The sequence below is a fragment of the Heteronotia binoei genome, chromosome 4 (genome assembly GCF_032191835.1).
Source record: "Heteronotia binoei isolate CCM8104 ecotype False Entrance Well chromosome 4, APGP_CSIRO_Hbin_v1, whole genome shotgun sequence".
Lineage (NCBI taxonomy): Eukaryota > Metazoa > Chordata > Lepidosauria > Squamata > Gekkonidae > Heteronotia > Heteronotia binoei.
Genome location: NC_083226.1, coordinates 178,862,566 through 178,885,591, shown reverse-complemented (window position 1 = coordinate 178,885,591; position 23,026 = coordinate 178,862,566). Strand labels below are relative to the sequence as shown.

Sequence of the window (23,026 nt, the reverse complement as noted above, 5' to 3'; positions counted from 1 at the left end):
CTTTAAATGTGATATTATCACAATTCATTAGCAAAATCAGTAGTTCATGTAAAGCCATCCCAAGCCATTCACAGCAGCTGAGCACATACAGATCCTCAAGAGAAGTTCGGTTCCCATAGTAAAGCGCTGAGTGCAAGGAAGGTGCGTGTATAATAATTATTCTTTGAAAAGTCCATCTCAAAAAAGATGCCATCGGTCCGCCTTTGACGGAGCCTGAAGCCGGCTGACGCTTACCGTGCTGTTTCGAATTCCTTTGTCAAAGAGGGGAATATGGAATTCTTCAAAATGTTCTCATTCGAAAATTATTCAAGAGCACGTACAAGCACACTCAAATCCTTCCAAAGGGTGTATTTTGTAGGAAAAGAGGTGCCGGAGCTCATTAGCACAACTTATTTGCCTATGCCACACACCCCCTGACATCACCGGAAGGTATACTAAATTAGATCAGCTCAGCATCTCCCTTCAAAGGCTTTTTGAATGAGAATGAAAACCTTACTCCCATCACACTTTTTCAATTCTTTTCTCCTATGTGGCCACATGGGCATGAGGGAGATTTCCATCTTCTTAAATGCTTCTTGAATTAGAGTTGTCAGCATAAAAACTTACCCCCATCATACTTTTTAAATTACTTTCTCCAACATGCTTCTTAAATTAGAATTGTCTTCATAAAACCTTACTCCCATCATACTTTTTAAATTACTTTCTCCAACATAACCACAGTGGCATGAGGGAGATTTCCATCTTCTTAAATGCTTCTTGAATTAGAATTGTCATCATAAAACCTTACTCCCATCATACTTTTAAAATTACTTTCTCCAACATAACCACAGTGGCATGAGGGAGATTTCCATCTTCTTAAATGCTTCTTGAATTAGAGTTGTCATCATGAAACCTTACTCCCATCATACTTTTTTCAATTACTTTCTCCAACATGCTTCTTAAATTAGAATTGTCTTCATAAAACCTTACTCCCATCATACTTTTTAAATTACTTTCTCCAACATAACCACAGTGGCTGCCAAACTCCCAGGCCGGGCGGGGGTTCTCCCACTCAGGAGGTCCCCAACCTGCCGGCCTACATTGGGATCCCCTCCCAAAGTTGCAGTACTGGCCACTCTTAGAGCTTCCTGGAAAACTCTATGGTGCCATAGAGTTTCCCTGCCAAATTGCTAGAGCGTCTGGGAAAACCATAGAGTTGCGAGTGATGTCGTCATGCCACGCATGCTATAAGCGTGTGGGGAAAAAATGGTGGGGGAGAGTAAGAAAGGAAGAGCGCAATAAAATTTAGAGGTTCCGGAGCTCTGCTCCTGTGAGCTCCTGCCTAAAATGAGGCCTGATTCTATGACATTATATCATGCTGAGGTCCCTCCACTCCTCAGACTTGTCCCTCTCTAGGCTCCACCTAGGGTTGCCAATCCCCAGGTGGGGGCAGGGGATCCCCCGGTTTGGAGGCCCTCCCTCCGCTTCAGGGTCATCAGAAAGCGGGGGGAGGGGAGGGAAATGTCTGCTGGGAACTTTATTATTCCCTATGGAGATGTATTCCCATAGGAAATAATGGAGAATGGATCCGTGGGTATCTGGGGCTCTGGGGGGGGGCTGTTTTTTGAGGTAGAAGCCCCAAATTTGCGGCATAGCATCTGGTGCCTCTCCCCCAAATACCCTCCAAAGTTTCAAAAAGATTGGACCAGGGGGTCGAATTCGATGTGCCTCAAAAGAAGGTGCCCCTATCCTTCATTATTTCCTATGGAAGGAAGGCATTTAAAAAGTATTCAGTCCCTTGACATGTGATGGCCAGAACTCCCTTGGAGTTCAATGATGCTTGTCACACCCTTGTTCCCAGCTCCGCCCCCAATGTCTCCTGGCTCCACCCCCCAAAGTCCCCCAGATATTTCTTGAATTGGACTTGGCAACCCTAGCTCCACTCCTAAAATCTCAGGTATTCTGCAACACAGAGCCATCAGCCCTCCCCCCGGGCTTGTGTTTGAGGCTTCAGTCACAAGCTTCTTAGGCCCGCAATAAACAAAGGGATTGTGTTTTTTGTATCTGCTTTAGTGGAGTATGAGAGAGAGAGAAAAAAAAGAGATTTGCTTCCTAATTCCTGTGGGAAGACAGCATCTCGGTATTAATGCATACTAATGGTATCATCCCGATACTTTTTATTATGATTATGCATAAGTCAGTGAAGAACAGCAACGGGGCTTGAAATGGAAGTCCTTGGGAAACAGATCCTGAAATCTCTCCAAATGGAAGAGAGAGTAGGGTCGCCTGCTTTCTGCGGGGAAATGCCTGGGAATTTGGGGGGTGGAGCCAGGGGAAGGCAAAGTTTGAGGAGGGGCAGGACTTTAGCATGTTATGTTATGTCATAGACGCCACCTTCCAAGCAGCCATTTTCTCCGGGGAATGGATTTCTGTTGTCTGGAAATCAATTGTAATAGTGGAAGATGGCCAGGCCCCACCTAGACGTTAAGAACATAAGAGAAGCCATGTTGGATCAGGCCACAGGCCCACCTAGTCCAACATTCTGTATCACACAGTGGCTGAAACCTGGGTGCCATCAAGAGGTCCACCAGCAGAACCAGAACTCCAAGGGAGTTGAACTAGTTGGCCTGTATGGCCCCTTCCAACTCTGTGATTCTATGAAGTCCTCCCACTGATGCCCCCCCCCCCCCAAGCATCAAGAAGACAGAGCATCAGTGCCCAAGACATGTGAACATAAGAGAAGCCCTGTTGGATCAGGCCAGTGGCCCACCCAGTCCAACACTCTGTGTCACATAAGAATATAAGAGAAGCCATGCTGGATCAGGCCACAGGCCCACCTAGTCCAACATTCTGTATCACATAGTGGCCAAAACCTGGGTGCCATCAAGAGGTCCACCAGCAGAACCAGAACTCCAAGGGAGTTGAACTAGTTGGCCTGTGTGGCCCCTTCCAACTCTGTGATTCTATGAAGTCCTCCCACTGATGCCCCCCCAAGTATCAAGAAGACAGAGCATCAGTGCCCAAGACATATGAACATAAGAGAGGCCATGTTGGATCAGGCCAATGGCCCACCCAGTCCAACACTCTGTGTCACACAGTGGGCAAAACCCAGGGGCCACCAGGAGGTCCATCAGCAGGGCCAGAACTCCAGAAGTCCTCCCACTATTTCCACACAGACACGAGCACCAAGAATACAGAGCATCATTGCCCCAGAAATAAGAACATAAGAGAAGCCATGTTGGGTGGGCCAACACTCTGCGTCATACAGTAGCCAAAAAAACCCAGGTGGCATCAGGAGTCCACCACTGGGGCCAGGACATTAGAAGCCCTCCCACTGTGCCCCCCCCCCAAGCACCAAGAAGACAGATTGGGAGAGGGAGAGGAACAGACAGACAGATTTTGCCTCACTTATTTGGGCGGACTAAAGGAGAGAATACAGCAGCCCCATGGTGCACAGTGGTAAAGCTGCAGTAGTGCAGTCCACGCTCTCTGCTCACGATCATAATTTGATCCTGGCAGAAGCTGGGTTCAGGTAGCCAGCTCAAGGTTGACTCAGCCTTCCATCCTTCCAAGGTCAGTAAAATGAGTAACCAGCCTTGCTGGGGGGGAAAGCATAGATGACCGAGGAAGGCAATGGCAAACCACCCCGTTAAAAAAAGTCTGCTGTGAAAACATTGTGATGCAACGTCACCCCAGAGTCGTAAACGACTGGCGCTTGCACAGGGGACTACCTTTACCTTTTTAAAGGGGAGAATGCAATGAGTCTGGTTTAAGAGTTGTGCATCTTTATCTGGTTGTCGTGACCATTACGGCCCTTGGAGCATTCTGGGTTTCACGAACAACAGCTAAAAGCTCTCTGCTTTGAGGAGTTTACATTCTAATGGCCAAAGTACACATTACGTTAGAGCTGTTAACTAGGTTTTAGGGTTCCCAGGCAGGATAAAGTTATGGGCTCAATCGCATTATCGTTTGGTACTATTATTCTGCAGCTGGGATATCAACTGCTTTTATTCCAAAATGTGTCTAGTTATTCTTGTTTGCAATGAATTCAGTATTTTTTTCCCCCCCTCTGCTTTCCCTGGAGTGACTTGAATACATCCAGTGCTGAAATGAGTGCTGGGCGTTCATTTTTTTTCCAAAAAATTCTTTCATGTTTTTGCTATTTTTTTTTCAGTGCACTTCAGTAAAACCATTTGAATGCATCGCAGTGATGCTCCTAATCTTCGGTCCCTTGTTAATTCAGCATGACCTGATGTGGCAACCAGTGTTTCCTCTAATCTGTGGAGTCTTGTGAGCAAAATTTTTACTTTGGGAGCTACTGGAATAAAGTTGTGAGCTACTGAAGAAGATGATATTGGATTGTTTGTTTTAAGAAGAAGAAGAAGGTATTGGATTTATACCCCGCCCTCCACTCCGAATCTCAGAGTGGTTCACAATCTCCTTTATCTTTCTCCCCCACAACAGACACCCTGTGAGGTCGGTGGGGCTGAGAGAACTCTCACAGCAGCTGCTCTTTCAAGGACAACTCCTGCGAGAGCTATGGCTAACCCAAGGTCATTCCAGCAGGTTTAAGTGGAGGAGTGGGGAATCAAACCTGGTTCTCACAGATAAGAGTCCGCCCACTTAACCACTGCACCAAACTGGCTCTCACAGAAGCTGCCCTTTCAAGGACAATGTGAGGGCTATGGCTGACCCAAGGCCGTTCCAGCAGGTGCAAGTGGAGGAGTGGTGAATCAAACCTGGTTCTCCCAGATAAGAGTCCACACACTTAACCACTACACCAAACTGGCTCTCCCAGAAGTTGCCGTTTCAAGGACAATGTGAGGGCTATGGCTGACCCAAGGCCATTCCAGCAGGTGCAAGTGGAGGAGTGGGGAATCAAACCCGGTTCTCCCACATAAGAGAGCTATGGCTGACCCAAAGCCATTCCAGCAGGTGCAAGTGGAGGAGTGGGGAATCAAACCTGGTTCGTACCATAGAGTTTGCCCTCCCAAATTGCTAGAGCATCTGGGGAAACCATAGAGTTTTCCTGGAAATGCCTAGAGTGGCCGGTGCATGACGTTGCTGGTGTGATGACGTCACTCACGCTTCAAATCCCTGGTTGTACCATGAAAGCTCGTTGGTTGACTTTGGACCAATCACACTTTCTCTGCAGCTTCTGGGAGAGCTCTCTCAGCCCCACCTACCTCACCGGGTGTCTGCTGTTGGGGAGGAAGGTAAAGGAGATGAACATATGAAGCTGCCTTATACTGAATCAGACCCTCGGTCCATCAAAGTCAGTATTGTCTTCTCAGACTGGCAGCGGCTCTCCAGGGTCTCCAGCTAAGGTTTTTCACGCCTACTTGCCTGGACCCTTTTAGTTGGAGATGCCTGGGATAGAACCTGGGACCTTCTGCTTACCAAGCAGATGCTCTACCACTGAGCCACCGTCCCTCCCCTAACTAGTATTGGCTTACAATCTCCTTCACTTCCCCTCCCCACAACAGACATTCTGGGAGGCAGGTGGGGCTGAGAGAGCTCTGAAAGAAATGCTCTTGAGAGGATCAGCTCTGAGAGAGTTATGACTGACTCAAGGTCACTCCGGCAGTTGCATGCGAAGGAGTGAGGAATCAAACCCGGTTTCTCCCCGATAAGAGTGGCTCTAGGAAAAAAGTGGAAGATTCCTTCCAAATCTGCCCAGACCTTTCTCTGAAAGTTCCTTACCATGGCAAAGATGGGTAATAACTGATAGGGAAAACAGCTCTTAGAGTCCTACGAGCCTCTGTTGATCTCACCTGTGGTGAGATTGTGGTGAGATTGTAGAGATGCTCTGAGATTCAGAGTGGAGGGTGGGGTATAAATCCAATACCACCTTCTTCTTCTTCTTCTTCTTCTTCTTCTTCTTCTTCTTCTTCTTCTTCTTCTTCTTCTTCTTCTTCTTCTTCTTCTTCTAACAAACAAACCCCACACTTACTCATGGATATGTCAGCATCCCTGGTAGCTGAAAGAATTGGGTCTATATTGGATGGGGGGGGGGGAGAACACTTTGGAATTCATGAGCCTTCATGGGGGTGGATTAAAAGACAGGTAAGTGGTAGTGAAAGAATCTAAAGAGGGAAAAAAAATGAACTTGTTGGGAATAGGTATTGCTTTTGTACAACAAGTGGCAGGTACAATCCACAATTCTTATGGATTGTTCATATTTCGGAAGGGCCATAATAAGTATTATGGATGGAATCTGTCTCTGTTTTGGAGGGAAGGCAGAACGGCGCACCTAAATACAATTCCATCATTCCGCTTTGGAGAATCAGGCTTCAGAAGGCAGTAGGGAAAATAAAAAACCCAGGAAGTCAGCTTTTTATAAAAATAAAAGAGTATCCGTTAATCATTGCATAGAAATATATAGTGTTTTATTCTTTTCATTCATCTCCCTGTTCTGAAAACTGGCATTGGCGCGTGGAATTCGTATGGAGTATACGGATTCTGAGCCCTGGAGTACATCAGCCAGCATCATAATGCCCCCGTATAAATCAATGATGCGGCCTCAGTTGGAGTACTGTGTAGAATTCTCATCACCACACCTCAAAAAAGATATTATAGCACTGGGAAAAGTGCAGAAGAGGGCAACTAGAATGATTAAAGGGCTGAAACACTTTCCCTAGGAAGAAAGGTTAAAACGCTTGGGGCTCTTTAGCTTGGAGAAACGTCAACTGAGGGGTGACGTGATAGAGGTTTAGAAGATTATGCATGGGATGGAGAAGGTAGAGAAACAAGTCCTTTTCTCCCTTTCTCAGAATACGAGAACTTGTGGACACTCAATGAAATTGCTGAGCTGTCGGTTAGAACGGATAAAAGGAAGTCCTTCTTAAGAACATAAGAGAAGCCATGTTGGATCAGGCCAATGGCCCATCCAGTCCAACACTCTGTGTCACACAGTGGCCAAATACACACACACACACACACTGTGGCTAATAGCCACTGATGGACCTCTGCTCCATATTTTTGTCTAACCCCCTCTTGAAGCTGGCTATGCTTGTAGCTGCCACCACCTCCTGTGGCAGTGAATTCCACATGTTAATCACCCTTTGGGTGAAGAAGTACTTCCTTCTATCCTTTTTAAACTGACTGCTCAGCAATTTCATTGAATGCCCACAAGTTCTTGTATTGTGAGAAAGGGGGAAAGTACTTCTTTCTCTGCTTTCTCCATCCCATGCATAATCTTGTAAACCTCTATCACGTCACCCCACAGTCGACGTTTCTCCAAGCTAAAGAGCCCCAAGCGTTTTAACCTTTCTTCATAGGGAAAGTGTCCCAAACCTTTAATCATTCTTCTTCACCCAAAGGATGAGTCACACGTGAAATTCACTGCCACAGGAGGTGGTGGCAGCTATAGGCATAGCCAGCTTCAAGAGGGGATTGGATAGTCATATGGACTATTAGCCACAGGGTATGGTTGGAACTCTCTGTCTGGGGCAGCGATGCTCTGCATTCTTGGCGCTTGGGGGGGGCACAGTGGGAGGTCTTCTGGTGTCCTTGTGTGTGGGGGGGGCGGGGCTGTAATGTGGACCTCATAAATCCAATCCCCACAAAACCTGGAGGGCAGGTAGAGCGGAATCACCTGGCTATCCTCTGCAATTTTGGCGTCTCTAGAAAACTTGGGGGCTCTTCCTCCACATCACAAACCTCACAAACTGAACCAATTTGTTTGGGGGCCAAAAGTTGGTGACACTTCATTGTCGTGGGCGTGCCCTGAACCACAAACTGAACCAAACTGAATTTTCCTGGTTCATTCCCCTCACAACTGAGCATGGCAGTTAGTCCGCGTTATCATCGTCAGAAACAGATTTCTAAATTTTATGCAGCTCTGGCCAAAAAACCAACTTTAATGATTATTAATTGGGGGAGGGGGGAGGTGAGGGGGGGGCGGTTCTGTTACCCTGCAGCCTGATCCATAAAGAGGTTAAACTGGCAGATTTGGGCGAGAGCCGATTGAATCCCTTGGCTGAACTTATTTGGGGCTCCGTCTGGCCCTGTCATTTCTGTCTGCCTGATGAAGTGAAAATCCATCACTCTTTCCAAGCGCTTTATATATTTTGGGGGAGAGGGAGGTGGGGGGGGGTGGAATCTATTTTTACTGCGGATATTAGAAAATGGAAGGCCAGGGGACCAGAACACCAGATTGTGAAGGGGATACTAGCCAGAGCCACTAATTATTTCCAAGGGCATCCAACAAACGGCTTTTCAGGTTGTTGGTTCTCCCCCCCCCTCCCATCCCACCCCATTTATTTGTCCCGTGTGGTGATCCACTGGGTTTGTGGACTTTGGCAAGTTTGATGTCTGGGATTTATCACGTGTTTACTGCTGGCTGATAAGTCAACTGGTGGGGAGGGGGAGACATGCTAAATCGCTGATGATGGGGCTGTCGTGAATTAAAATAAGCAAGAAGGAACCAAAAGGCAGTAGGCAGAGCTGGATTAACAATTAGAAGAAGAAGAAGATATTGGATTTATATCCTGCCCTCCACTCCGAAGAGTCTCAGAGCGGCTCACAATCTCCTTTCCCTTCCTCCCCCACAACAGACAACCTGTGAGGCAGATGAAGATATTGGATTTGTATCCCGCCCTCCACTCCGAAGAGTCTCAGAGCGGCTCACAATCTCCTTTCCCTTCCTCCCCCACAACAGACACCCTGTGAGGTAGATGAAGATATTGGATTTATATCCCGCCCTCCACTCCGAAGAGTCTCAGAGTGGCTCACAATCTCCTTTCCCTTCCTCCCCCACAACAGACACCCTGTGGGGTGGGTGGGGCTGGAGAGGGCTCTCACAGCAGCTCCCTTTCAAAGACAACCTCTGCCAGAGCTATGGCTGTCCCAAGGCCATGCTAGTAGGTGCAAGCGGAGGAGCGGGGAATCAAACCCGGTTCTCCCAGGTAAGAGTCCGCACACTTAACCACTACACCAAACTGGCTCTCCAAGGCCAAGTAGGCCCTGGCCTATGGGTCCCCAAGCCTTTTAGGGTCCAGGGCTGGCTTCCTCCCATTCCCCCCCCCCCCGCCCCGATTGCAGCCCTCCCAGCCTCCAAGTGCAGTCAGCAATTGAGCTGCTCTTTGCCCGGCTTGCGTGGTGTGGCTGCTGCTGGCGTCGTCGCCAAGTTTGCCTCTCTCTTGCAGCTTAGCAAAAGGGGCTTTAAGAAGGCGCCTGCAGGCTGCAGTGGGGGTGGGGGGCGGTGGGACGGGTGCTTAGATTCTGAGAAAATTTGCGAGGGGCCCCCCAAGATTTCAACTGCCTAAGAGCCTCTACAGGGTTTAATCCGGCATTGGGGGGGGGGGGACGGATAGCTTTTTTGGGGATAACAATTTGCAATTTAGGAGACAAGACCCAAAAACTAGCTTCAAGAGGGGACCGGATAAGCATCTGGAGCAGAGGTCCATCAGTGGCTATTAGCCACAGCTTATCATTGGAACTCCCTGTCCGTGGCAGTGATGCTCTGTATTCTTGGTGTTTGGAGGGGGGGCAACAGTGGGGGAGCTTCTAGTGTCCTGGCCCCACTGGGGGACCTTCTGATGGCACCTGGGTTTCTTGGCCACTCAGTGGCACAGAGTGTTGGACTAGATGGGTGATTGGCCTGATCCAACAGGGCTTCTCTTATGTTCTTATGTGACTCAGAGTGTTGGACTGGAGGGGCCATTAGCCTGATCCAACATGGCTTTTCTTATGTTCTTATGTAACTCAAGAGTGTTGGACTGGAGGGGCCTTTGGCCTGATCCAACAGGGCTTCTCTTATGTTCTTATGTGACTCAGATTGTTGGACTGGATGGGCCATTGGCCTGATCCAACATGGCTTTTCTTATGTAACTCAAGAGTGTTGGACTGGATGGGCCATTGGCCTGATCCAACATGGCTTCTCTTATGTTCTTATGTGACACAGAGAGTTGGACTGGATGGGCCACTGACCTGATCCAACATGGCTTCTCTTATGTTCTTATATGACTCAGAGTGTTGGACTGGATGGGCCTGTCAGAGAATCCAGCTCTAACACTTTAGGTGCGGAAAGAAAGATTTAGGAGACAACAAAAATTCCGGGAGACGTCTGGTTAAATAAAAGTGCGCACAAAGGTTGAGAGGGAATCTGTAGTCTTAGAAGACTCCTCTCAGAAGACTCCTCCTGCCTTTGTCCGTCCAGCCTTTATTGAAAACATGACATCACAACATTCCACCAACATTAGCCAATTAATTATATGTCTCTGGTCAGCGTGACCACAAATAACGCCTGCGCAGATCTCTCAAACAGCATGCTTATCATATCATAACAAAGCTTCAATGCACAGCATTCTGTGACACAGTTTTATTTCTCTGCTCTTAAACTGAATCCCCACATGATCCAACATGGCTTCTCTTATGTTCTTCTGTAACTATCTGTTGGTTTTAAGGGGTACAAAAATAGATCTGTGGGCACTTGAAGTGAGCTAGATTATAACCCTCCTGGAGCTCAGGCAGAGGAGGTCCTGCTAGAATTCCTTACAGGGCTCTTAGTACAGGGCCTACTGTAAGCTCCAGGAGGACTGGCTACATCAGGGGGGTGTGGCCTAACAGGCAAAGGAGGTCCTGCTAGAATTCCTTACAGGGCTCTTCTCACAGGGCCTACTGTCAGCTCCAGGAGGACTGGCTACATCAGGGGTGTGTGGCCTAATATGCAAAGGAGGTCCTGCTAGAATTCCTTACAGGGCTCTTCTCACAGGGCCTACTGTAAGCTCCAGGGGGATTGGCTACATCAGGGGTGTGTGGCCTAATAGGCAAAGGAGGTCCTGCTAGAATTCCTTACAGGGCTCTTCTCAAAGGGCCTGCTGTCAGCTCCAGGAGGACTGGCTACATCAGGGGTGTGTGGCCTAATAGGCAAAGGAGGTCCTGCTAGAATTCCTTACAGGGCTCTTCTCACAGGGCCCACTGTCAACTCCAGGAGGACTGGCTCCAGGAGGACTGGCTACATCAGGGGTGTGTGGCCTAATATGCAAAGGAGGTCCTGCTAGAATTCCTTACAGGGCTCTTCTCACAGGGCCTACTGTAAGAGCCAGGAGGACTGGCTACATCAGGGGCGCGTGGGCCTAATATGCAATGGCACGCCTGCTACAAAATGAGCCCTACGCTGCACTGCTTGGAGCAGAACTGGGCAACAATCTAGCGCCCTGGCAATCCGAAGCTCCTTCCCTTGCCAGACAGAAAACGGGGGATACTTTCAAACCTTGCCACGTGCCTTTCTGTATAAAGCACCTCGGGAGCCGATCACCGAAAATTGTAGGTTTGCCAATCCCCAGGTGGGGGCAGGGGATCCTCCTGTTTGGAGGCCCTCCCCCCGCTTCAGGGTCCTCAGAAAGCAGGGGGAGGGAAATGTCTGCTGGGAACCCTGTTATTCCCTATGGAGATTTATTCCCATAGAAAATAAGGGAGAATTTATCCACAGGTATCTGGGGCTCTGGGGGCCCAGTTTTTTTGAGGTAGAGGCACCAAATTTTCAGTATAGTATCCAGTGGCTCTCCCCAAAGTACTCCCTAAGTTTCTAAAAGATTGGACTAGGGGGATCCAATTCCATGAGCCCCCAAAGAAGGTGCCCCTATCCTTTAGGAAAGGCACAAACAGGCATAAGAAAAGGCCTGCGTGGTTAACAAACAAAGTAATGGAAGCTGTAAAAGGTAAGAAGGACTCCTTTAAGCGGTGGAAAACCAGTCCAAGTGAGATTAGTAAAAGGGAACACAGGCTGTGGCAAATCAAATGCAAGACTGTGATCAGGCAGGCAAAAAGGGACTATGAGGAGCATATTGCAAAAAACATAAAGACCAACAATAAAACTTTCTTCAAATATATTAGAAGTAGGAAACCAGCCAGGGAGGCAGTGGGGCCCTTGGATGACCATGGGGTAAAAGGATTACTGAAGGAGGATAGGGAAATGGCTGAGAAGCTAAATGAATTTTTTGCCTCCGTCTTCACTGTAGAAGACGAGAACTTTTTGCCCGCCCCAGAACCACTAATTTTGGAAGGGGTGTTGAAAGATCTGAGTCAGATTGAGGTGACAAATGAGGAGGTCCTACAACTGATAGACAAATTAAAAACTAATAAGTCACCGGGTCCGGATGGCATACATCCGAGAGTTCTGAAGGAACTCAAAGTTGAACTTGTGGATCTTCTAACAAAAATCTGTAATCTTTCATTGAAATCTGCCTCCATTCCTGAGGACTGGAAGGTAGCAAATGTCACCCCCATCTTTAAAAAAGGTTCCAGAGGAGATCCGGGAAATTACAGGCCAGTCAGTCTGACTTCAATACCGGGAAAGTTAGTAGAAACCATTATCAAGGACAGAATGAGTAGGCACATTGATGAACACGGGTTATTGAGGAAGACTCAGCATGGGTTCTGCAAGGGAAGATCTTGCCTCACTAACCTGTTGCATTTCTTTGAGGGCGTGAACAAACATGTGGACAAAGGAGACCCGATAGATGTTGTTTACCTTGACTTCCAGAAAGCTTTTGATAAAGTTCCTCATCAAAGGCTCCTTAGAAAGCTTGAGAATCATGGAGTAAAAGGACAGGTCCTCTTGTGGATCAAAAACTGGCTGAGTAATAGGAAGCAGAGAGTGAGTATAAATGGGCAGTCTTCGCAGTGGAGGACGGTAAGCAGTGGGGTGCCACAGGGCTCGGTACTGGGTCCCATGCTCTTTAACTTGTTTATAAATGATTTAGAGTTGGGAGTGAGCAGTGAAGTGGCCAAGTTTGCGGATGACACTAAATTGTTCAGGGTGGTGAGAACCAGAGAGGATTGTGAGGAACTCCAAAGGGATCTGTTGAGGCTGGGTGAGTGGGCGTCAACGTGGCAGATGCGGTTCAATGTGGCCAAGTGCAAAGTAATGCACATTGGGGCCAAGAATCCCAGCTACAAATACAAGTTGATGGGGTGTGAACTGGCAGAGACTGATCAAGAGAGAGATCTTGGGGTCATGATAGATAACTCACTGAAAGTGTCAAGACAGTGTGCGTTTGCAATAAAAAAGGCCAATGCCATGCTGGGAATTATTAGGAAGGGAATTGAAAACAAATCAGCCAGTATCATAATGCCCCTGTATAAATCGATGGTGCGGTCTCATTTGGAGTACTGTGTGCAGTTCTGGTCGCCGCACCTCAAAAAGGATATTATAGCTTTAGAGAAGGTGCAGAGAAGGGCAACTAGAATGATTAAAGGGCTGGAGCACTTTCCCTATGAAGAAAGGTTGAAACGCTTGGGACTCTTTAGCTTGGAGAAACGTCGACTGCGGGGTGACATGATAGAGGTTTACAAGATAATGCATGGAATGGAGAAAGTAGAGAAAGAAGTACTTTTCTCCCTTTCTCACAATACAAGAACTCGTGGGCATTCGATGAAATTGCTGAGCAGACAGGTTAAAACGGATAAAAGGAAGTACTTCTTCACCCAAAGGGTGATTAACATGTGGAATTCACTGCCACAGGAGGTGGTGGCGGCCACAAGTATAGCCACCTTCAAGAGGGGTTTAGATAAAAATATGGAGCAGAGGTCCATCAGTGGCTATTAGCCACAGTGTATGTGTGTATATAACATTTTTTGCCACTGTGTGACACAGAGTGTTGGACTTGATGGGCCGTTGGCCTGATCCAACATGGCTTCTCTTATGTTCTTATGTTCTTCATTATTTCCTATGGAAGGAAGGCATTGAAAAGATGTGCTGTCTCTTGAAATGTGATGGCCAGAACTCCCTTTGGAGTTCAACGATGCTTGTCACAGCCTTGCTCCTGGCTCCACCCCAATGTCTCCTGGCTCCACCCCCAAAGTCTCCTGGCTCCACCCCCAAAGTCCCCAGATATTTCTTGAATTGGACTTGGCGACCCAAGAAAATTGGGATATTGCACATTCCAAAAAAGATGACAAGCAAACATGCCAGGCAAACTCAGCCTGGGACTTCTCAGCAGGGGGAAGGGTAGGAAGAGACCAACAGAGAAGGGATAGCCGTCCAAGCCCGTTAAACGTTCGCTGCGTCCAACCTCACGGGTTGATAATGCCGATTCTCGAGACACCCCCTCCCCGCCTGGCTGTCTTCCATTCCCCCTAAGTCCCAGCAAATGCACAGTACTGCAATGGTCAGAACTACCGCGGGGAAGAACGTCGCCAGAGGAGAAAGCCTCGGCTGCTATAAGTAAGCCCTGCCAAGCTCCGGTTTAGCATGCCGGTAATAATGCCCTCTACGTACATATTTCACTGCAGCACAGCACACCCTCTGGAACAGGAGAGAAGAGGCTGCCAGAAGCAACGAGGGCTCCACTTGAAGAAGAGACAAAAAGAGAGAAAATCCTGCTACGAGGCAGAGCTCTGCTTTGTAATTGTACATCGATGGCATTCTCTCTCTCTCTCTCTTTAATATAAAGGTAAAGGTAGTCCCCTGTGCAAGCACCAGTTGTTTACGACTCTGTGGGGACGTTGCTTTCATGGCAGATTTTTGACGGGGTGGTTTGCCATTGCCTTCCCCGGTCATCTCCCCTTCCCCCCCTCCATCAAACTGGGTCCTCATTTTACTGAACTCGGAAGGATGGAAGGCAGAGTCAACCTGGAGCCGGCGACCTGAACCAGCTTCCGCTGGGATCGAACCCAGGTCGTGAGCGGAGCTTGGACTGCAGTACTGCAGCTTTACCACCCTGCGCCACGGGGCTCTTAAAACTATGCACGCATATTAATATATACTAAATTCCGCAGGCCCTGTAAGACGGAGCTGTTCTGTCAGGCCTTTGGCTGAGGCGGGCGGGCGTCCGTCTTTTATTACACCATCTAACTGGCCTCCCAACACGGACTGCCATCTGGACTGCTAAAGATCGGGCCGATACGGTTGACGTCTTTTGGACACCTGAGCTGTAAATGGATGTGTCCGCACCATCCATGCCGCCTTAAGTTAATTCTGAGTTAATGGCTGAATTGTTTTAATTTCATAATTTGTTTTAATTGTTTGACTGTTCTACTGTTGACTTATATTTGATTGTTGTATTGTTGGTTTTTAATAATAATAATAATAAATTTTATTTTATATCCCCTCCCCCGCCGAGGCAGGCTCAGGGCGGCTCACAGGACATGGTATATACCATGATTACAATAAAATTAGGGTTGCCAACCCCCAGGTGGGGGCAGGGGATCCCCCCGGTTTGGAGGCCCTCCCCCCGCTTCAGGGTCGTCAGAAAGCAGGGGGAGGGGAGGGAAATGTCTGCTGGGAACTCTGTTATTCCCTAAGGAGATTTATTCCCATAGAAAATAATGGAGAATTGATCCATGGGTATCTGGGGCTCTGGGGGGGCTGTTTTTTGAGGTAGAGGCACCAAATTTTCAGTACAGCATCTTGAGCCTCTCCCCAAAATATCCCCCAAGTTTCAAAACGATTGGACCAGGGGGTCCAATTCTATGAGCCCCCAAAGAAGGTGCCCCTATCCTTCATTATTTCCTATGGAAGAAAGGCATTGAAAAGGTGTGCCGTCCCTTTAAATGTGATGGCCAGAACTCCCTTTGGAGTTCAATTATGCTTGTCACAGCCTTGATCTTAGCTCCACCCCTAATGTCTCCTGGCTCCACCCTCAAAGTCTCCTGGCTCCACCCCCAAAGTCCCCAGATATTTCTTAAATTGGACTTGGCAACCCCAAATAAAATACAGTCATTACAATAAAAGACAGTTAAAATATAATTAAATTACATTGATAAATTAAGTTAAATAAGTCAGTTAAAACCATTATAGATTATAGAATTAAAGTGCTACAGTTCGATATACGAATAAGGATGGCTGGGTGTCATTACCCGGGTTCCATCTTAAAAGCAAGCTGAAAGAGGACGGTTTTGCAAGCCCTGCGAAACTGATTTAGGTCTCGAAGGGCTCGCACCTCCTCTGGTAGCTGATTCCACCATTGGGGAGCCATTGTTGAGAAGGCCTGCTCCCTCGTTGTTTTCAGTCTGGCCTCCCTTGGTCCAGGGATTTTTAAAAGATTTTGAGAACTAGATCTCAGTGCTCTCTGAGGAACATATGGAGAGAGGCGGTCCCTAAGGTAGGCAGGTCCTCGGCCATAGAGGGCTTTAAAGGTAATAACCAGAACCTTATAACAAACTCGGTACACAATTGGCAGCGAGTGCAGTTCCCGCAGCCTAGGCCGTACATGTTCCCACCGAGGTAGTCCCACTAACAGCCTGGCTGCTGTTTTAACATGTTGGAATCCACCCTGAGCCCATTATGGGAAACGGCGGACTATAAATTTACAGAAAATAAAAAAAATAAAATAAAAAACAAGGTGGAAACCAAGGGGCATGGGGTATCTTCAATAGAATGGGAGAAGAGCTCCTCTAAATCAGACCAGTAGTCCATCTTGTCCAGCATTCTGTCTCACACAGTGGCCAACCAGTTCCTCTGGAGGGCTAACAACAGGGAACAGAGGCTGAAGTCTATATAATAATATCAAAACAGCCCTGCTGGATCAGACCAGTGGCTCATTTAGTCCAGCATCCTGTCTCACACAGTGGCCAGCCAGTTCCTCTGGAGGGCCAACAACAGGGCAGAGAGGCTGAGGCCTTCCCCTGAGAAGAACATCAGAAGAGCCCTGCTGGATCAGACCTGTGAGGGTCCATCTGGTCCAGCCTCCTGACCCACACAGTGGCCAACCAGTTCCTTTGGAGGGCCAACAACAGGGCAGAGAGGCTGAGGCCTTCTCCTGAGAAGAGTATCAGAAAAGCTTGCTGGATCACACCAGTGATCCATCTAGTCCAGCATCCTGTCTTACAAAATGGCCAACCAGTTCCCCTGGAGGGCCAACAGTAGGCATAGATGGCAAGGCCTTCCACTGCTAAGAACCTAAGAAGAGCCCTGCTGGATCAGACTAGTGAGGGTCCATCTTGTCCAGCATCCTGTCTCACACAGCGGCCATCCAGGTCCTCTGGAGGGTTAACAAGAGACCATAGAGGCCAAAGCAGTTTCACGTGTGGGCTGCATTTCCCCCACTGAATGTACACTGCATTGCAAATCCAGATTTTTCCTGTCGTAATGTATGCACTCCCCCGACATACGTTTAAGGATCAGACCCCCTCTGAACCTAGAGGAGGAGAAGAAGAAGACTGCAGATTTATACCCTGCCCTTCTCTCTGAGACTCAGAGTAACTTACATTCTCCTATATCTTCTCCCCCCACAACAGACACCCTGTGAGGTGGGTGGGGCTGAGAGGGCTCTCCCAGCAGCTGCCCTTTCAAAGAAGAAGATATTGGATTTATATCCCGCCCTCCACTCCGAAGAGTCTCAGAGCGGCTCACAATCTTCTTTCCCTTCCTCCCCCACAACAGACACCCTGTGAGGTGGGTGGGGCTGGAGAGGGCTCTCACAGCAGCTGCCCTTTCAAGGACAACCTCTGCCAGAGCTATGGCTGACCCAAGGCCATTCCAGCAGGTGCAAGTGGAGGAGTGGGGAATCAAACCCGGCTCTCCCAGATAAGTGTCCGCACACTTAACCCCTACACCAAACTGGCTCTCTGTAGAGCCAAAACATCAGACCCTGGGAGAGTCACACATGCTTAATTTGGTTGGGTTTTTTTCCCCAGCCCTCAAGAAAAGGCACCTTTGATTTCGCTAGACTGAGTGTTCTACAGCTATTTAAAATCCTGTGCTTTTTGTCTTCAAAGGGGCTGTGGCTGCAGCCGCAGAGAAAGTTCTGCATAACAGAGGGCCTCTCCACGTCGGTGTATAATCTGCGGCTAAGCGCCAGCCCAGTGTACAAAACACAAGTTGTCTTAAGGCTTACTTAAGGACCCAGTGGATGAAAAGGGGGCCCCCCGCGGGCGGCCCACGCTTTCTATTAGCATCCTGGATGAGCTCTCAGGGCTGAATCTCTGAATTTCAGATTCATCCATCAGAATTTATTGGGCGGGGGGAGCGGGACGAGAAAGAGAGAGAGAGAGAGAGGGGAAGGCAATGCAGCTCAAGAAATAAGTATAGGATAGATCAGCCAAATTGTTTCTAAATGGTGCTTTAGTTGGAGATCTCTGCGGGAGACAAGCAAGCAGCTGCATTAGGACACAGACTAAATGCTACTGTTTTTTTTTTGGGGGGGGGGGGTGGAAATTGGTGGCAAGCAATTTGCATCCATTTTTCTCCTTTGTGCGTGTGCATGCGTGTGCGCCCGCTCGGGATTAGTTGTCACTGCTGTTGTGGGGGTCGATACCAAGCCGCACCCATGCGTGCCGTTTGAGACTAAAAGGACCCCACCGGTAACTCCCCAGCCGGTATCTCCGCAGGTGCATTTGGAGAGACTGCATGAACCCCCCCCACACACACACACCCAGCCCCTCCCAACTGAAGGACCACTGAGAACTTCTGCAGCCCGAAAACAGCTTCTGTTTTCTAGCCCTGTCTTCTGATCTTGTGAATAAACAGGCATTTTGAACACCTGCAGCTTTCTTTAGCCTTGGAAAAGAGGGTAAGCAGAGAGAGAGAGAGAAAGAGGGCCCTTGAACTCATGAATATGAAGAGGCACGAGCAAATGGAATGATTTAAATAAAACATTGTCATTTGCAGGGCTGTTTACACTCCTGGGACGATTCCGAGAGGCGTTCCCCGCAGTTCTTCTGCCGCACCGTCTTGGTCTCCTCGAGAGGAACGGCGGGCATCGCGCACAGCTCAAAGGGCAAAGGTGGGAATGAGTCGCACGCCCGCTCTCATTTGCAAATGCAAATTGTAGGTACGGCGCATGCGTTGTTGAGAAGGCCGCGAGTGAGCCCTTTGGATCCTTTTACACCTCTAAACTTAGGGTTGCCAATCCCCGGGTAGGGTAGGGTTGCCAAATCCAATTCAAGAAATATCTGGGGACTTTGGGGGTGGAGCCAGGAGACTTTGGGGTGGAGCCAGGAGACATTAGGGGTGGAGCCAAGATCAAGGCTGTGACAAGCATAATTGAACTCCAAAGGAAGTTCTGGCCATCACATTTAAAGGGCAATAATGGATAGGGGCATCTCCTTTTGGGGCTCACAGAATTGGACCCCCTGGTCCAATCTTTTTGAAACTTGGGGGCTATTTTGGAGAGAGGCACTAGATGCTATACTGAAAATTTGGTGCCTCTACCCCAAAAAACAGCCCCCCCAGAGCCCCAGATACCCATGGATCAATTCTCCATGATTTTCTATGGGACTAAATCTCCATAGGGAATAACAGAGTTCGCAGCAGACATTTCCCTCCCCTCCCCCCCCCCCCGCTTTCTGATGACCCTGAAGCGGGAGGAGGGCCTCCAAACCAGGGGATCCGCTGCCCCCACCTGGAAATTGGCAACCCTAGGGTGGGGGCAGGGGATCCCCCCGGTTTGGAGACCCTCCCTCCGCTTCGGGGTCCTTAGAAAGCGGGGGGAGGGGAGGGAAATGTCTGCTGGGCACTCAATTATTCCCTATGGAGATTTATTCCCATAGAAAATCATGGAGAATTGATCTGTGGGTATCTGGGGCTCAGAGGGGCTGTGTTTTGGGGTAGAGACACCAAATTTTCAGTATATCATCTAGTGTCTCTCCCCAAAATACTCCCCAGTTTCAAAAAGATTGGACCAGGGGGTCCAATTCTATGAGCCCCAAAAGAAGGTGCCCCTATCCATGATATCCTATGGAAGGAAGGCATTGAAAAGGTGTGCCGTCCCTTTAAATGTGATGGCCAGAACTCCCTTTGGAGTTCAATTATGCCTGTCACAGCCTTGATCTTGGCTCCACCCCTAATGTCTCCTGGCTCCACCCCCAAAGTCCCTAGATATTTCTTAAATCGGACTTAGCAACCCTACTGGAGAGCCAGTTTGGTGTAGTGGTTAAGTGTGCGGACTCTTATCTGGGAGAACCGGGTTTGATTCCCCACTCCTCCACTTGCACCTGCTGGAATGGCCCTGGGTCAGCCATAGCTCTGGCAGAGGTTGTCCTTGAAAGGGCAGCTGCTGTGAGAGCCCTCTCCAGCACCACCCACCTCACAGGGTGCCTGTTGTGGGGGAGGAAGGGAAAGGAGATTGTGAGCCGCTCTGAGACTCTTCGGAGTGGAGGGCGGGATATAAATCCAATATCTTCATCTACCTCATAGGGTGTCTGTTGTGGGGGAGGAAGGGAAAGGAGATTGTGAGCTGCTCTGAGACTCTTTGGAGTGGAGGGTGGGATATAAATCCAATATCTTCATCTGCCTCACAGGGTGTCTGTTGTGGGGGAGGAAGGGAAAGGAGATTGTGAGCCGCTCTGAGACTCTTCGGAGTGGAGGGCGGGATAGAAATCCAATATCTTCTTCTTCTTCTTCTTATCTATCCCAAGACCAAAGGAGGCAGCCCCACACAGAACACATCTCAGTAATATAACTGGGGAGGGGGAGCTGAAAAGTTGCAGAAGGCTACCTATGAGAAACCATGGGGAGGAATAGCCGGCAGTGGGCATCATTTGCTTAAAAGCCTGCTGACTCTCCCGGGCCTAATCGGCACGCCGGTCTCCACCAGCATTAATGTTCCTATTTGTTGCTGTCAGTGCAAATCACGGAGGCGATGCCTGCCATTAATTTTATCGAGATAAAAGAGGACGCTACCTGTGTCCTCCCCGCCCCATGAGAAGTTTCACTGAGCGGCTGTGCACTTTGCAGTTCCCTCCCCCCAACACGGAGGTGGAGTGGGGGGGGGGAAGAGAAAGTAGAATTGACTCCTGGTCAAGGATGCACAATTTACAACGCTTGAGAAACAGATAACTTTGGGTGCAAAGCTGCGTCGGTCTGCAGAAGACGATCAGAGTCCGGTAGGGTTGCCAAGTCCAATTCAAGAAATATCTGGGGACTTTGGGGGTGGAGCCAGGGGACTTTGGGGGTGGAGCCAGGAGACATTGGGGGCGGAGCCAGGAGCAAGCGTGTGACAAGCATAACTGAACTCCAAAGGGAGTTCTGGCCATCACATTTAAATGGACAGCGCACCTTTTAAAATGCCTTCCTTCCGTAGAAAATAATGAAAGATAGGGGCACCTTCTTTTGGGGCTCGTAGAATTGGACCCCCTGGTCCAATCCTTTTGAAACTTGGGGGGTATTTTGGGAAGAGGCACTAGATGCTATACTGAAAATTTGGCACCTCTACCTCAAAAAGCAGCCCCCCAGAGCCCCTGATACCCACAGATCAATTCCCCATCATTCCCTATGGGAATTGTTCATGGAGGTGCATAATGGCTGTGGAGGTGGGGCTTCCCCCTCCGGCCAGCTGGCTGGGGGAGGGGGGAAGCTTGTAAAACCAGGGGATCCCCCGCTGGGACCTGGGGATTGGGAAGCCTAGAGTCCGGGAATGTGATTTTCGGGGTTTGTGCTTTTGAGGGGTAAATCTGCCTTTGTCAGATCGGAGCCGGGATGGGGAGCCCGAAGCTTTCTCCCCCTCTCTAATCAAGATTACATTGCATCCTGACCAATGTTGCCTGCAAGCTGTGGAGTCTTGTGAGCAAAAATTCTACTTTGTAAGCTAACTGGCATTAAAGTTGTGAGCTACTGCATAAATTAACTTGCTCTGGGGCCGTATTTTGTGCGCTAAGACAAAAATGCGTGAGCCAGAGGTGTAGTGGTTAAGTGTGTGGACTCTTTAGCTCTTTAGATTGGTTAAGTGTGCAGTCAGCTGGCTGGCGAGGGGGTAGGAGCCCTTCCCCAACAGCCTCCAAGTGCCTTCAAACCTCTGAAGGCTTAAGAAGATGCTGGGAACAGATTTCTTCTAGAAAGGTGTGTGTGCCTTTAAATCTTAGAGCCAGGCTGAATGGAGGTGAGCCAAGCCTGCAGAACAACCTGCCTGTTGAAAGGGAAGCAAAAGAGCCCAGAATTTCCATTTGTTTTCCAATCCCTTAAGGAGCCATTTGCACACTAAAATAGTAACCTCTCATTTCCCTGTGTTAGTCTGATGAACTGGGTTAAGTATAGAGCAGGCAGCAACTCCCATGGTGATTAAATTGCCCCAGTGAGACCAGAAAGTGTGCTTCCAAACTGTGCTTATCTTGGCTGCTACCAAACTAAAGAGCTAAAGAGTCCACATACTTAACTACTACACCTCTGGCTCACACATTTCTTTGTCTTAGCTCACAAAAAAAAAAATGGCCCCAGAGCAAACTAATTTATGCAGTAGCTCACAACATTAATGCCAATAGCTCATAAAGTATGCCTCTGTGTCTTTGTGTGTGTGTGTGTGAGAGAGAGAAGGGGAGTGGAAGTGCAGCCAGCTGTTGGGGGGATGAGGAAATGAAGACTATATTAAGGGGAACGGCACTGCTGTATTTTTATTTATTTCAGGGAATGGGAAAGTCTCCTCACTCCAACCCCAAAGTCCCCAGGTATTTTCTGAGTTAGACTTGGCAACCCTACCTGCCCACAAGGATCGTTTCTGCTGCCTTGAGTGGTTCCTTGTTTTGCACTAGCAACTGAAGCAAAGAGAGCTCCGGACATGTCGGGAGGAGCAGCTCTCAAAAGCAGTGCTCAGATAATAGATATGTTGTGGGAAGAGTAGTTATCAGAGTGGGCGCCTCGCCAATTTGGAAAGGATCCATAAATATAAAGAGAACAATTATGGATGCGTGGACGATATCTCTTAACTTAATCAATTGGAATAGATCATTTCGGTATTGGTACCTGAAGGAATGCAGCACAGGGAGATCCATTTGCAAAGCTGCTGAGATCGATCATCCCAAGCACCTGCCAGCATACTGTAAGGCTTAGATTGCTGGTCTAGAATCTGTGAGGCCCAGGTTCGAATCCCCACTTTGCCATGGAAACTAGCTAGGGCTCCCAAGTTCCCACCGGGGGTGATGGATCCCCCAGTTTGGCGGGCCCCAACCTGTTGGCAGGGAGGAGGTGGCTGGGGGGATCCATGCCCCCCAAAGAGCCTGTTGCTGTATGGCACGATGACATCTCCCAAAAGTGATGTATTGCACCGGGCACGTCGTGCGGGACGCTCTAGGAATTCGCTTGGAACTCTATGGTTTCATGTGGGGACGCTCTAGCAATTTGGGGGGGGGACTCTATGGTATCACTAAAGCATATGTTGGGTGTGTT

The 23,026-nt window shown here is 48.7% G+C and overlaps 1 protein-coding gene across 16 annotated transcripts in view; it reads right to left on the bottom strand.

Moving 5' to 3' along the window:
- The window catches only part of CELF4 (CUGBP Elav-like family member 4), a 1,320,822-nt gene that overhangs the window by 648,035 nt on the left and 649,761 nt on the right, over window positions 1–23,026 (bottom strand). The window lies entirely within an intron of this gene.